The sequence below is a fragment of the Amblyomma americanum genome, chromosome 2 (genome assembly GCF_052857255.1).
Source record: "Amblyomma americanum isolate KBUSLIRL-KWMA chromosome 2, ASM5285725v1, whole genome shotgun sequence".
NCBI classification, from domain to species: Eukaryota; Metazoa; Arthropoda; class Arachnida; order Ixodida; family Ixodidae; genus Amblyomma; species Amblyomma americanum.
This window is the reverse complement of record NC_135498.1, coordinates 213,049,269-213,061,694: the sequence shown is the minus strand read 5'-3', so window position 1 is coordinate 213,061,694 and position 12,426 is coordinate 213,049,269.

The following is a 12,426-nucleotide window of genomic DNA, read 5'->3' as shown; positions in this document are numbered from 1 at the left end:
GCAGCAGCGAGCGGCAACAGCAGCAGCAGCTGCAGCAAGAAGCAAGGAGCAGTAAACAGCAGCAAGCAGCAGCCAGCAGCAGCAGCCACAGCAAGCAGCAGCAGCAATCAACAGCAGTAGCAGCAAGCAGCAGCAGCAAACAGCAGCAGCAGCAAGCAGCAAGCAGCAAGCAGCAAGCAGCAGCAGCGAGCAGCAGCACATAGCAGCAGCAGCAGCAAGCAGCATATGCAGCAGCAAACAGCAGCAGTTGCAGCAAGCAGCAGCAAGCAGCAGCAGCAGCCAGCAGCCGCAGTAGCAGTAGCAGCAGCAGCAAGCAGCAGCAGCCGCAACCGCAGCAGCAGCAGCAGCAGCAGCAGCAGCAAGCAGCAGCAAGCAGCAAGGAGCAGCAAACAGCAGCAGCATGAAGCAGAAGCAGCAAGCAGCAGCAGCAGTAGCAAATAGCAGCAGCAGCAGCAGCAAGCAGCAGCAAGCATGAGCAATCAGCAGCAGCAGCAATCAACAGCAGCACCAAGCAGCAGCAGCACCAAGCAGCAGCAGCAAGCAGCACCAAGCAGCAGCAGCAGCAGCAGCAGCAGCAGCAGCAGCAGCAGCAGCAGCAGCAGCAGCAAGCAGCAAGGAGCAGACAGCAGCAGCAAGCGGCAGCAAGCGGCAGCAAGCAGCAGCAAGCAGCCAGCAGCAGCTGCAGCAGCAAGCAGCAGCAGCAGGAAGCAGCGGCAGCCCAAGCAGCAGCAAATAGCAGCAGCAGCAGTAAGCAGCAGGAGCAGCAAGCAGCAGCAGCAGCAAGCATCAGCAGCAAGCAGCAGCAGCAGGAATCAGCAGCAGCAGCAAGCAGCAGCAGCAGCAAGCAGCAAGCAGCAAGCAGCAGCAATCAACAGCAGCAGCAGCAAGCAGCAGCAGCAATCAACAGCAGCAGCAGCATGCAGCAGCAGCAGCAGCAAGCACCAAGCAGCAGCAGCGAGCAGCAGCACATAGCAGCAGCAGCAGCAGCAGCAGCAAGCAGCATATTCAGCAGTAAACAGCAGCAGTTGCAGCAAGCAGCAGCAGCAGCAAGCAGCTGCAAGCAGCAGCAAACAGCAGCAGCGGCAGCAAGCAGCACCAAGCATCAGCAGCAGCAGCAGCAGCAAGCAGCAGCAGCAGAGCAAGCAGCAACAGCAGCAGCAAGCAGCAGCAGTACAGCAAGCAGCAAGCAGCAGCAAGAGCAAGCAGCAGTAGAAGCAGCAAGCAGCAGCAGCATCAAGCACCAGCAGCAAGCGGCAGTAGCAGCAGCAAGCAGCAGCAGGCGCAAGCAGAACCAGCAGCAAGCAGCAAGCAGCAGCAGTCAACAGCAGCAGCAGCAAGCAGCAGCAGCAAACAGCAGCAGCAGCAGCAGCAGCAGCAGCAGAAGCAGCAGCAGCAGCAATCAGCAGCAGTTGCAGCAAGCAGCAGCAGCAAGCAACAACAGCAGCAATTAGCAGCAGCCGCAAGCAGCAGCAGCAGCAGCAGCAGCAAACAGCAGCAGTTGCAGCAAGCAGCAGCAGCAGCAGCAGCAGCAGCAGCAGCAGCGAGCAGCACAGCAGCCGCAAGCAGCAGCAGCAGCGAGCAGCAGCAGCAGCAGCAAGCAGCAGCAAGCAGCAAGGAGCAGCAAATAGCAGCAGCAAGCAGCAAGCGGCAGCAAGCGGCAGCAAGCAGCCAGCAGCAGCAGCCGCAGCAAGCAGCAGCAGCAGCAAGCAGCAGCTATCAGCAGCAGCAGCAAGCAGCAGCTATCAGCAGCAGCAGCAGCAGCAGCAGCAGGAAGCAGCAGCAGCAGCAAGCAGCAGCACAGCAGCAGCAGTAAGCATCAGCAGCAAGCAGCAGCAGCAAGAAGCAGCGGCAGCAGCAGCAAACAGCAGCAGCAATCACCCGCAGCAGCAGCAAGCAGCAGCAGCAGCAGCAGCAGCAGCAGCAGCAGCAGCAGCAGCAGCAGCAGCAGCAGCAGCAGCAAGCAGCAGCAGCAGCAGCGAGCGGCAACAGCAGCAGCTGCAGCAAGCAGCAGCAAGCAGCAAGGAGCAGTAAACAGCAGCAAGCAGCAGCAAGCAGCCAGCAGAAGCAGCCGCAGCAACCAGCAGCAGCAGCAGCAGCAAGCAGCAGCGATCAACAGCAGCAGCAGCAAGCAGCAGCAGCAAACAGCAGCAGCAGCAGCAGCAGCAGAAGCAGCAGCAGCAATCAGCAGCAGTTGCAGCAAGCAGCAGCAGCAAGCAACAACAGCAGCAATTAGCAGCAGCCGCAAGCAGCAGCAGCAGCAAACAGCAGCAGTTGCAGCAAGCAGCAGCAGCAGCAGCAGCAGCAGCAGCAGCAGCAGCAGCGAGCAGCACAGCAGCCGCAAGCAGCAGCAGCAGCAGCGAGCAGCAGCAGCAGCAGCAAGCAGCAGCAAGCAGCAAGGAGCAGCAAACAGCAGCAGCAAGCAGCAAGCGGCAGCAAGCGGCAGCAAGCAGCCAGCAGCAGCAGCCGCAGCAAACAGCAGCAGCAAGCAGCAAGCGGCAGCAAGCGGCAGCAAGCAGCCAGCAGCAGCAGCCGCAGCAAGCAGCAGCAGCAGCAACAAGCAGCAGCTATCAGCAGCAGCAGCAGGAAGCAGCAGCAGCAGCAAGCAGCAGCACAGCAGCAGCAGTAAGCATCAGCAGCAAGCAGCAGCAGCAAGAAGCAGCGGCAGCAGCAGCAAACAGCAGCAGCAATCACCCGCAGCAGCAGCAAGCAGCAGCAGCAAGCAGCAGCAGCAAACAGCAGCAGCAGCAGCAGCAGCAGCAGCAGCAGCAGCAGCAAGCAGCAGCAGCAGCAGCAGCAGCAGCAGCAGCAGGAGCAGCAGCAAGCAGCAGCAGCACCAAGCAGCAGCAGCAGCAGCAGCAGCAGCAGCACCAAGCAGCAGCAAACAGCAGCAGCACCAAGCAGCAGCAAGCAGCAGCAGCAGCAGCAGCAGCAGCAGGAGCAGCAGCAGCAGCACCAAGCAGCAGCAGCAGCAGCACCAAGCAGCAGCAGCAGCAGCACCAAGCAGCAGCAGCAGCACCAAGCAGCAGCAGCAGCAGCACCAAGCAGCAGCAGCAGCAGCAGCAGCAGCACCAAGCAGCAGCAGCAGCAGCAGCAGCAGCAGCACCAAGCAGCAGCAGCAGCAGCAGCAGCAGCAGCAGCAAGCAGCAGCAGCACCAAGCAGCAGCAGCACCAAGCAGCAGCAGCAAGCAGCAGCAGCAAGCAGCAGCAGCAGCAGCGAGCGGCAACAGCAGCAGCTGCAGCAAGCAGCAGCAAGCAGCAAGGAGCAGTAAACAGCAGCAAGCAGCAGCAAGCAGCCAGCAGAAGCAGCCGCAGCAACCAGCAGCAGCAGCAGCAGCAAGCAGCAGCGATCAACAGCAGCAGCAGCAAGCAGCAGCAGCAAACAGCAGCAGCAGCAGCAGCAGCAGCAGAAGCAGCAGCAGCAATCAGCAGCAGTTGCAGCAAGCAGCAGCAGCAAGCAACAACAGCAGCAATTAGCAGCAGCCGCAAGCAGCAACAGCAGCAAACAGCAGCAGTTGCAGCAAGCAGCAGCAGCAGCAGCAGCAGCAGCAGCGAGCAGCACAGCAGCCGCAAGCAGCAGCAGCAGCGAGCAGCAGCAGCAGCAGCAAGCAGCAGCAAGCAGCAAGGAGCAGCAAACAGCAGCAGCAAGCAGCAAGCGGCAGCAAGCGGCAGCAAGCGGCAGCAAGCAGCCAGCAGCAGCAGCCGCAGCAAACAGCAGCAGCAAGCAGCAAGCGGCAGCAAGCGGCAGCAAGCAGCCAGCAGCAGCAGCCGCAGCAAGCAGCAGCAGCAGCAACAAGCAGCAGCTATCAGCAGCAGCAGCAGGAAGCAGCAGCAGCAGCAAGCAGCAGCACAGCAGCAGCAGTAAGCATCAGCAGCAAGCAGCAGCAGCAAGAAGCAGCGGCAGCAGCAGCAAACAGCAGCAGCAATCACCCGCAGCAGCAGCAAGCAGCAGCAGCAAGCAGCAGCAGCAAACAGCAGCAGCAGCAGCAGCAGCAGCAGCAGCAGCAGCAGCAGCAGCAGCAGCAAGCAGCAGCAGCAGCAGCAGCAGCAGGAGCAGCAGCAAGCAGCAGCAGCACCAAGCAGCAGCAGCAGCAGCAGCAGCACCAAGCAGCAGCAAGCAGCAGCAGCACCAAGCAGCAGCAAGCAGCAGCAGCAGCAGCAGCAGCAGCAGCAGCAGGAGCAGCAGCAGCAGCACCAAGCAGCAGCAGCAGCAGCACCAAGCAGCAGCAGCAGCAGCACCAAGCAGCAGCAGCAGCACCAAGCAGCAGCAGCAGCAGCACCAAGCAGCAGCAGCAGCAGCAGCAGCAGCAGCAGCAGCACCAAGCAGCAGCAGCAGCAGCAGCAGCAGCAGCAAGCAGCAGCAGCACCAAGCAGCAGCAGCACCAAGCAGCAGCAGCAAGCAGCAGCAGCAGCAAGCAGCAGCAGCAGCAGCAGCAGCAGCAGCAGCAGCAGCAGCAGCAGAAGCAGCAGCAAGCAGCAAACAGCAGCGGCAGCAAGCAGCAGCAGCAGGAAGCAGCAGCAGCAGGAGCAGTAAGCAGCAGCAGCAGCAAGCAGCAGCAGCAAGAAGCAGCAGCAAGCAGCAGCATCAGCAGCAGCAAGCAGCAGCTGCTGCAGCAAACAGCAGCAGTTGCAGCAAGCAGAAGCAGACGCAGCAAACAGAAGCTGCAGCAGCAAACAGCAGCAGTTGCAGCAAGCAGCAGCAGCAAGCAGCAGCAGCAGCAGCGAGCGGCAACAGCAGCAGCAGCTGCAGCAAGAAGCAAGGAGCAGTAAACAGCAGCAAGCAGCAACCAGCAGCAGCAGCAATCAACAGCAGTAGCAGCAAGCAGCAGCAGCAAACAGCAGCAGCAGCAAGCAGCAAGCAGCAGCAGCGAGCAGCAGCACATAGCAGCAGCAGCAGCAAGCAGCATATGCAGCAGCAAACAGCAGCAGTTGCAGCAAGCAGCAGCAAGCAGCAGCAGCAGCCAGCAGCCGCAGTAGCAGTAGCAGCAGCAGCAAGCAGCAGCAGCCGCAGCCGCAGCAGCAGCAGCAGCAGCAGCAGCAGCAGCAGCAGCAAGCAGCAGCAAGCAGCAAGGAGCAGCAAACAGCAGCAGCATGAAGCAGAAGCAGCAAGCAGCAGCAGCAGTAGCAAATAGCAGCAGCAAGCAGCAGCAGCAGCAGTAAGCAGCCGCAGCAAGCAGCAGCAAGCATGAGCAATCAGCAGCAGCAGCAATCAACAGCAGCACCAAGCAGCAGCAGCAAGCAGCACCAAGCAGCAGCAGCAGCAGCAGCAGCAAGCAGCAAGGAGCAGACAGCAGCAGCAAGCGGCAGCAAGCGGCAGCAAGCAGCAGCAAGCAGCCAGCAGCAGCTGCAGCAGCAAGCAGCAGCAGCAGGAAGCAGCGGCAGCCCAAGCAGCAGCAAATAGCAGCAGCAGCAGTAAGCAGCAGGAGCAGCAAGCAGCAGCAGCAGCAGCCAGCATCAGCAGCAAGCAGCAGCAGCAGGAATCAGCAGCAGCAGCAAGCAGCAGCAGCAGCAAGCAGCAAGCAGCAAGCAGCAGCAATCAACAGCAGCAGCAGCAAGCAGCAGCAGCAATCAACAGCAGCAGCAGCATGCAGCAGCAGCAAACAGCAGCAGCAGCAGCTGCAAGCACCAAGCAGCAGCAGCGAGCAGCAGCACATAGCAGCAGCAGCAGCAGCAAGCAGCATATTCAGCAGTAAACAGCAGCAGTTGCAGCAAGCAGCAGCAAGCAGCAGCAGCAGCAAGCAGCTGCAAGCAGCAGCAAACAGCAGCAGCGGCAGCAAGCAGCACCAAGCATCAGCAGCAGCAGCAGCAGCAAGCAGCAGCAGCAGAGCAAGCAGCAACAGCAGCAGCAAGCAGCAGCAGTACAGCAAGCAGCAAGCAGCAGCAGCAAGAGCAAGCAGCAGTAGAAGCAGCAAGCAGCAGCAGCATCAAGCACCAGCAGCAAGCGGCAGTAGCAGCAGCAAGCAGCACCAGCAGCAAGCAGCAAGCAGCAGCAGTCAACAGCAGCAGCAGCAAGCAGCAGCAGCAAACAGCAGCAGCAGCAGCAGCAGCAGAAGCAGCAGCAGCAGCAATCAGCAGCAGTTGCAGCAAGCAGCAGCAGCAAGCAACAACAGCAGCAATTAGCAGCAGCCGCAAGCAGCAGCAGCAGCAGCAGCAAACAGCAGCAGTTGCAGCAAGCAGCAGCAGCAGCAGCAGCAGCAGCAGCGAGCAGCACAGCAGCCGCAAGCAGCAGCAGCAGCGAGCAGCAGCAGCAGCAGCAAGCAGCAGCAAGCAGCAAGGAGCAGCAAATAGCAGCAGCAAGCAGCAAGCGGCAGCAAGCGGCAGCAAGCAGCCAGCAGCAGCAGCCGCAGCAAGCAGCAGCAGCAGCAAGCAGCAGCAGCAGCAGGAAGCAGCAGCAGCAGCAAGCAGCAGCACAGCAGCAGCAGTAAGCATCAGCAGCAAGCAGCAACAGCAAGAAGCAGCGGCAGCAGCAGCAAACAGCAGCAGCAATCACCCGCAGCAGCAGCAAGCAGCAGCAGCAGCAGCAGCAGCAGCAGCAAGCAGCAGCAGCAGCAGCGAGCGGCAACAGCAGCAGCTGCAGCAAGCAGCAGCAAGCAGCAAGGAGCAGTAAACAGCAGCAAGCAGCAGCAAGCAGCCAGCAGAAGCAGCCGCAGCAACCAGCAGCAGCAGCAGCAGCAAGCAGCAGCGATCAACAGCAGCAGCAGCAAGCAGCAGCAGCAAACAGCAGCAGCAGCAGCAGCAGCAGAAGCAGCAGCAGCAATCAGCAGCAGTTGCAGCAAGCAGCAGCAGCAAGCAACAACAGCAGCAATTAGCAGCAGCCGCAAGCAGCAGCAGCAGCAAACAGCAGCAGTTGCAGCAAGCAGCAGCAGCAGCAGCAGCAGCAGCAGCAGCAGCGAGCAGCACAGCAGCCGCAAGCAGCAGCAGCAGCGAGCAGCAGCAGCAGCAGCAAGCAGCAGCAAGCAGCAAGGAGCAGCAAACAGCAGCAGCAAGCAGCAAGCGGCAGCAAGCGGCAGCAAGCAGCCAGCAGCAGCAGCCGCAGCAAACAGCAGCAGCAAGCAGCAAGCGGCAGCAAGCGGCAGCAAGCAGCCAGCAGCAGCAGCCCCAGCAAGCAGCAGCAGCAGCAACAAGCAGCAGCTATCAGCAGCAGCAGCAGCAGGAAGCAGCAGCAGCAGCAAGCAGCAGCACAGCAGCAGCAGTAAGCATCAGCAGCAAGCAGCAGCAGCAAGAAGCAGCGGCAGCAGCAGCAAACAGCAGCAGCAATCACCCGCAGCAGCAGCAAGCAGCAGCAGCAAGCAGCAGCAGCAAACAGCAGCAGCAGCAGCAGCAGCAGCAGCAGCAGCAGCAGCAGCAAGCAGCAGCAGCAGCAGCAGCAGCAGCAGCAGCAGCAGCAGGAGCAGCAGCAAGCAGCAGCAGCACCAAGCAGCAGCAGCAGCAGCAGCAGCAGCAGCAGCAGCAGCAGCAGCAGCAGCAGCAGCACCAAGCAGCAGCAAGCAGCAGCAGCACCAAGCAGCAGCAAGCAGCAGCAGCACCAAGCAGCAGCAAGCAGCAGCAGCAGCAGCAGCAGGAGCAGCAGCAGCACCAAGCAGCAGCAGCAGCACCAAGCAGCAGCAGCAGCAGCACCAAGCAGCAGCAGCAGCAGCACCAAGCAGCAGCAGCAGCAAGCAGCAGCAGCAGCAAGCAGCAGCAGCACCAAGCAGCAGCAGCACCAAGCAGCAGCAGCAAGCAGCAGCAGCAAGCAGCAGCAGCAGCAAGCAGCAAGCAGCAGCAGCAGCAGCAGCAGCAGCAGCAGAAGCAGCAGCAAGCAGCAAACAGCAGCGGCAGCAAGCAGCAGCAGCAGGAAGCAGCAGCAGCAGGAGCAGTAAGCAGCAGCAGCAGCAAGCAGCAGCAGCAGCAGCAAGCAGCAGCAGCAAGAAGCAGCAGCAAGCAGCAGCATCAGCAGCAGCAAGCAGCAGCTGCTGCAGCAAACAGCAGCAGTTGCAGTAAGCAGAAGCAGACGCAGCAAACAGAAGCTGCAGCAGCAAACAGCAGCAGTTGCAGCAAGCAGCAGCAGCAAGCAGCAGCAGCAGCAGCGAGCGGCAACAGCAGCAGCAGCTGCAGCAAGAAGCAAGGAGCAGTAAACAGCAGCAAGCAGCAACCAGCAGCAGCAGCCACAGCAAGCAGCAGCAGCAATCAACAGCAGTAGCAGCAAGCAGCAGCAGCAAACAGCAGCAGCAGCAAGCAGCAAGCAGCAGCAGCGAGCAGCAGCACATAGCAGCAGCAGCAGCAAGCAGCATATGCAGCAGCAAACAGCAGCAGTTGCAGCAAGCAGCAGCAAGCAGCAGCAGCAGCCAGCAGCCGCAGTAGCAGTAGCAGCAGCAGCAAGCAGCAGCAGCCGCAGCCGCAGCAGCAGCAGCAGCAGCAGCAGCAGCAGCAAGCAGCAGCAAGCAGCAAGGAGCAGCAAACAGCAGCAGCATGAAGCAGAAGCAGCAAGCAGCAGCAGCAGTAGCAAATAGCAGCAGCAAGCAGCAGCAGCAGCAGTAAGCAGCCGCAGCAAGCAGCAGCAAGCATGAGCAATCAGCAGCAGCAGCAATCAACAGCAGCACCAAGCAGCAGCAGCACCAAGCAGCAGCAGCAAGCAGCACCAAGCAGCAGCAGCAGCAGCAGCAAGCAGCAAGGAGCAGACAGCAGCAGCAAGCGGCAGCAAGCGGCAGCAAGCAGCAGCAAGCAGCCAGCAGCAGCTGCAGCAGCAAGCAGCAGCAGCAGGAAGCAGCGGCAGCCCAAGCAGCAGCAAATAGCAGCAGCAGCAGTAAGCAGCAGGAGCAGCAAGCAGCAGCAGCAGCAAGCATCAGCAGCAAGCAGCAGCAGCAGCAAGCAGCAAGCAGCAAGCAGCAGCAATCAACAGCAGCAGCAGCAAGCAGCAGCAGCAATCAACAGCAGCAGCAGCATGCAGCAGCAGCAAACAGCAGCAGCAGCAGCAGCAAGCACCAAGCAGCAGCAGCGAGCAGCAGCACATAGCAGCAGCAGCAGCAGCAAGCAGCATATTCAGCAGTAAACAGCAGCAGTTGCAGCAAGCAGCAGCAAGCAGCAGCAAGCAGCAGCAGCAGCAAGCAGCTGCAAGCAGCAGCAAACAGCAGCAGCGGCAGCAAGCAGCACCAAGCATCAGCAGCAGCAGCAGAGCAAGCAGCAACAGCAGCAGCAAGCAGCAGCAGTACAGCAAGCAGCAAGCAGCAGCAGCAAGAGCAAGCAGCAGTAGAAGCAGCAAGCAGCAGCAGCATCAAGCACCAGCAGCAAGCGGCAGTAGCAGCAGCAAGCAGCAGCAGGCGCAAGCAGCACCAGCAGCAAGCAGCAAGCAGCAGCAATCAACAGCAGCAGCAGCAAGCAGCAGCAGCAAACAGCAGCAGCAGCAGCAGCAGAAGCAGCAGCAGCAATCAGCAGCAGTTGCAGCAAGCAGCAGCAGCAAGCAACAACAGCAGCAATTAGCAGCAGCCGCAAGCAGCAGCAGCAGCAGCAAACAGCAGCAGTTGCAGCAAGCAGCAGCAGCAGCAGCAGCAGCAGCAGCAGCGAGCAGCACAGCAGCCGCAAGCAGCAGCAGCAGCAGCAAGCAGCAGCAAGCAGCAAGGAGCAGCAAATAGCAGCAGCAAGCAGCAAGCGGCAGCAAGCGGCAGCAAGCAGCCAGCAGCAGCAGCCGCAGCAAGCAGCAGCAGCAGCAAGCAGCAGCTATCAGCAGCAGCAGCAGCAGGAAGCAGCAGCAGCAGCAAGCAGCAGCACAGCAGCAGCAGTAAGCATCAGCAGCAAGCAGCAGCGGCAGCAGCAGCAAACAGCAGCAGCAATCACCCGCAGCAGCAGCAAGCAGCAGCAGCAAGCAGCAGCAGCAAACAGCAGCAGCAGCAGCAGCAGCAGCAAACAGCAGCAGCAGCAGCAGCAGCAGCAGCAAGCAGCAGCAGCAGCAGCAGCAGCAGCAGGAGCAGTAAGCAGCAGCAGCAAGTATCAGTAGCAGCAGCAAGCAGCAGCAGCAGCAAGCAGCATCAGCAGCGAGCAGAAGCAAGCAGCAGCAGCAGGAAGCGGCAGCAGCAGTAGCAAGCAGCAGCAGCAGTAAGCAGCCGCAGCAAGCAGCAGCAGCAGCAGCAGCAAGCAGCAGCAAGCAGCAGCAGCAGCAGCAGCAGCAGCAGCAGCAAGCAGCAGCAGCACCAAGCAGCACAGCAGCCGCAAGCAGCAGCAGCAGCAGCAGCAAGCCGCAGCAAGGAGCAGCAAACAGCAGCAAGCAGCAAGCGGCAGCAAGCAGAAGCAAGCAGCCAGCAGCAGCAAGCAGCAGGAGCAGCAAGCAGCAGCAGAAAGTAGCAGTAGCAGCAGCAAGCAGCATCAGTAGCGAGCAGAAGCAAGCAGCAGCAGCAGGAAGCCGCAGCAGCATCAAGAAGAAGCAGTAGCAAGCCGCAGCAGCAGCAGGCAGCAGCAGCAGCAGTAAGCAGCCGCAGCAAGCAGCAGCAGCAGCAGCAAGCAGCAGCTAGCAGCAAAAGCAAGCAGCAGCAGCAGCAAGCAGAACAGCAGCAGCAAGCAGAACAGCAGCAGCAAGCAGAACAGCAGCAGCAAGCAGCAGCAGCAGCAGCAGGAAGCAGCAGCAGCAGCAAGCAGCAGAAGCAGCAGCAGCAACAAGCAGCAAGCGGCAGCAAGCAGCAAGCAGCAGCAGCAGCAGCAAGCAGCATCAGCAGCGAGCAGCAGCAAGCAGCAGCAGGAAGCAGCAGCAGCATGCAGCAGCAGCAGCAGCAGCAGCAGCAGCAAGCAACAGCAGCAGCAGTAAGCAGCCGCAGCAAGCAGCAGCAAGCAGCAGCAGCCGCAGCAGCAATCAGCAGCAATCAACAGCAGCAGCAGCAAGCAGCAGCAGCAGCAGCAGCAGCAAGCAGCAGCAGCAAGCAGCAGCAAGCAGCAGCGGCAGGAAGCAGCAGCAGCAGCAGCAGCAATCAACAGCAGCAGCAGCAGCAAGTAGCAGCAGCAGCAAGCAGCAGCAAACAGCAGCAGCAAACAGCAGCAGCAAGCAGCAAACAGCAGCGGCAGCAAGCAGCAGCAGCAGGAAGCAGCAGCAGCAGCAGGAGCAGTAAGCAGCAGTAGCACCAGCAAGCAGCAGCAGCAGCAGCAGCAGCGAGCAGCAGCGAGCAGCAGCAAACAGCAGCGGCAGGAAGCAGCAGCAGCAGGAAGCAGCAGCAGCAGCAAGCAGCAGCAGCAGCAGCAAAAATCAGCAGCAGCAGCAGGCAGCAGCAGCAGCAGCAAACAGCAGCAGCAGCAGTGAGCAGCAGCAGCAAGCAGCAGCAGCATATAACAGCAACTGCAGCAAGCAGCAGCTGCAGCAGCAAACAGCAGCAGTTGCAGCAAGCAGCAGCAGCATAGCAAGCAGCAACAGCAGCAGCAGCAGCAGCAAGCAGCAGTAGCAGCTGCAAGCAGCAGCAGCAGCAAGCAGCATCAGCAGCGAGCAGCAGCAAGCAGCAGCAGCATGAAGCAGAAGCAGCAAGCAGCAGCAGCAGCAAGCAGCAGCAGCAGCAATCAGCAGCAAGCAGCAAGGAGCAGAAAACAGCAGCAAGCGGCGGCAAGCAGCAGCAAGCAGCCAGCAGCAGCTGCAGCAGCAAGCAGCAGCAGCAGGAAGCAGCGGCAGCCCAAGCAGCAGCAAATAGCAGCAGCAGCAGTAAGCAGCAAGCAGCAGCAATCAACAGCAGCAGCAGCAAGCAGCAGCAGCAATCAACAGCAGCAGCGCGAAGCAGCAGCAGCAAGCAGCAAGCAGCAGCAGCGAGCAGCAGCACATAGCAGCAGCAGCAGCAAGCAGCATATGCAGCAGCAAACAGCAGCAGTTGCAGCAAGGAGCAGCAAGCAGCAGCAGCAGCGAGAAGCAAGAAGCTGCAGCAGCAGCAAGTAGCAGCAGCAAGCAACAGCAGCAAGCAGCAGCAAGCAGCAGCAACAAGAAGCAGCAGCAAGCAGCAGCTGCAGCAGCAAACAGCAGCAGTTGCAGCAAGCAGAAGCAGCAGCTGCAGGCAGTAGCAGCAGCAAGCAGCAGCTGCAGCAGCAAACAGCAGCAGTTGCAGCAAGCAGCAGCAGCGAGCGGCAACAGCAGCAGCAGCAGCAGCAGCAGCAGCAAGCAGCAGCATCAGCAGCAGCAGCAGCAGCAGAGCAAGCAGCAACAGCAGCAGCAAGCAGCAGCAGTACAGCAAGCAGCAAGCAGCAGCAGCAAGAGCAAGCAGCAGTAGAAGCAGCAAGCAGCAGCAGCAGCAAGCACCAGCAGCAAGCGGCAGTAGCAGCAGCAAGCAGCAGCAGGCGCAAGCAGCACCAGCAGCAAGCAGCAGCAAGCAGCAGCAGCAGCAGCAGCAGCAAGCAGCAGCAAGCAACAGCACCAGCAAGCAGCAGGAGCAGCAGCAAGCAGCAGCAAGCCGCAAGCAGCAGCAGCAAGCAGCAGCAAGCAGCAAGGAGCAGCAA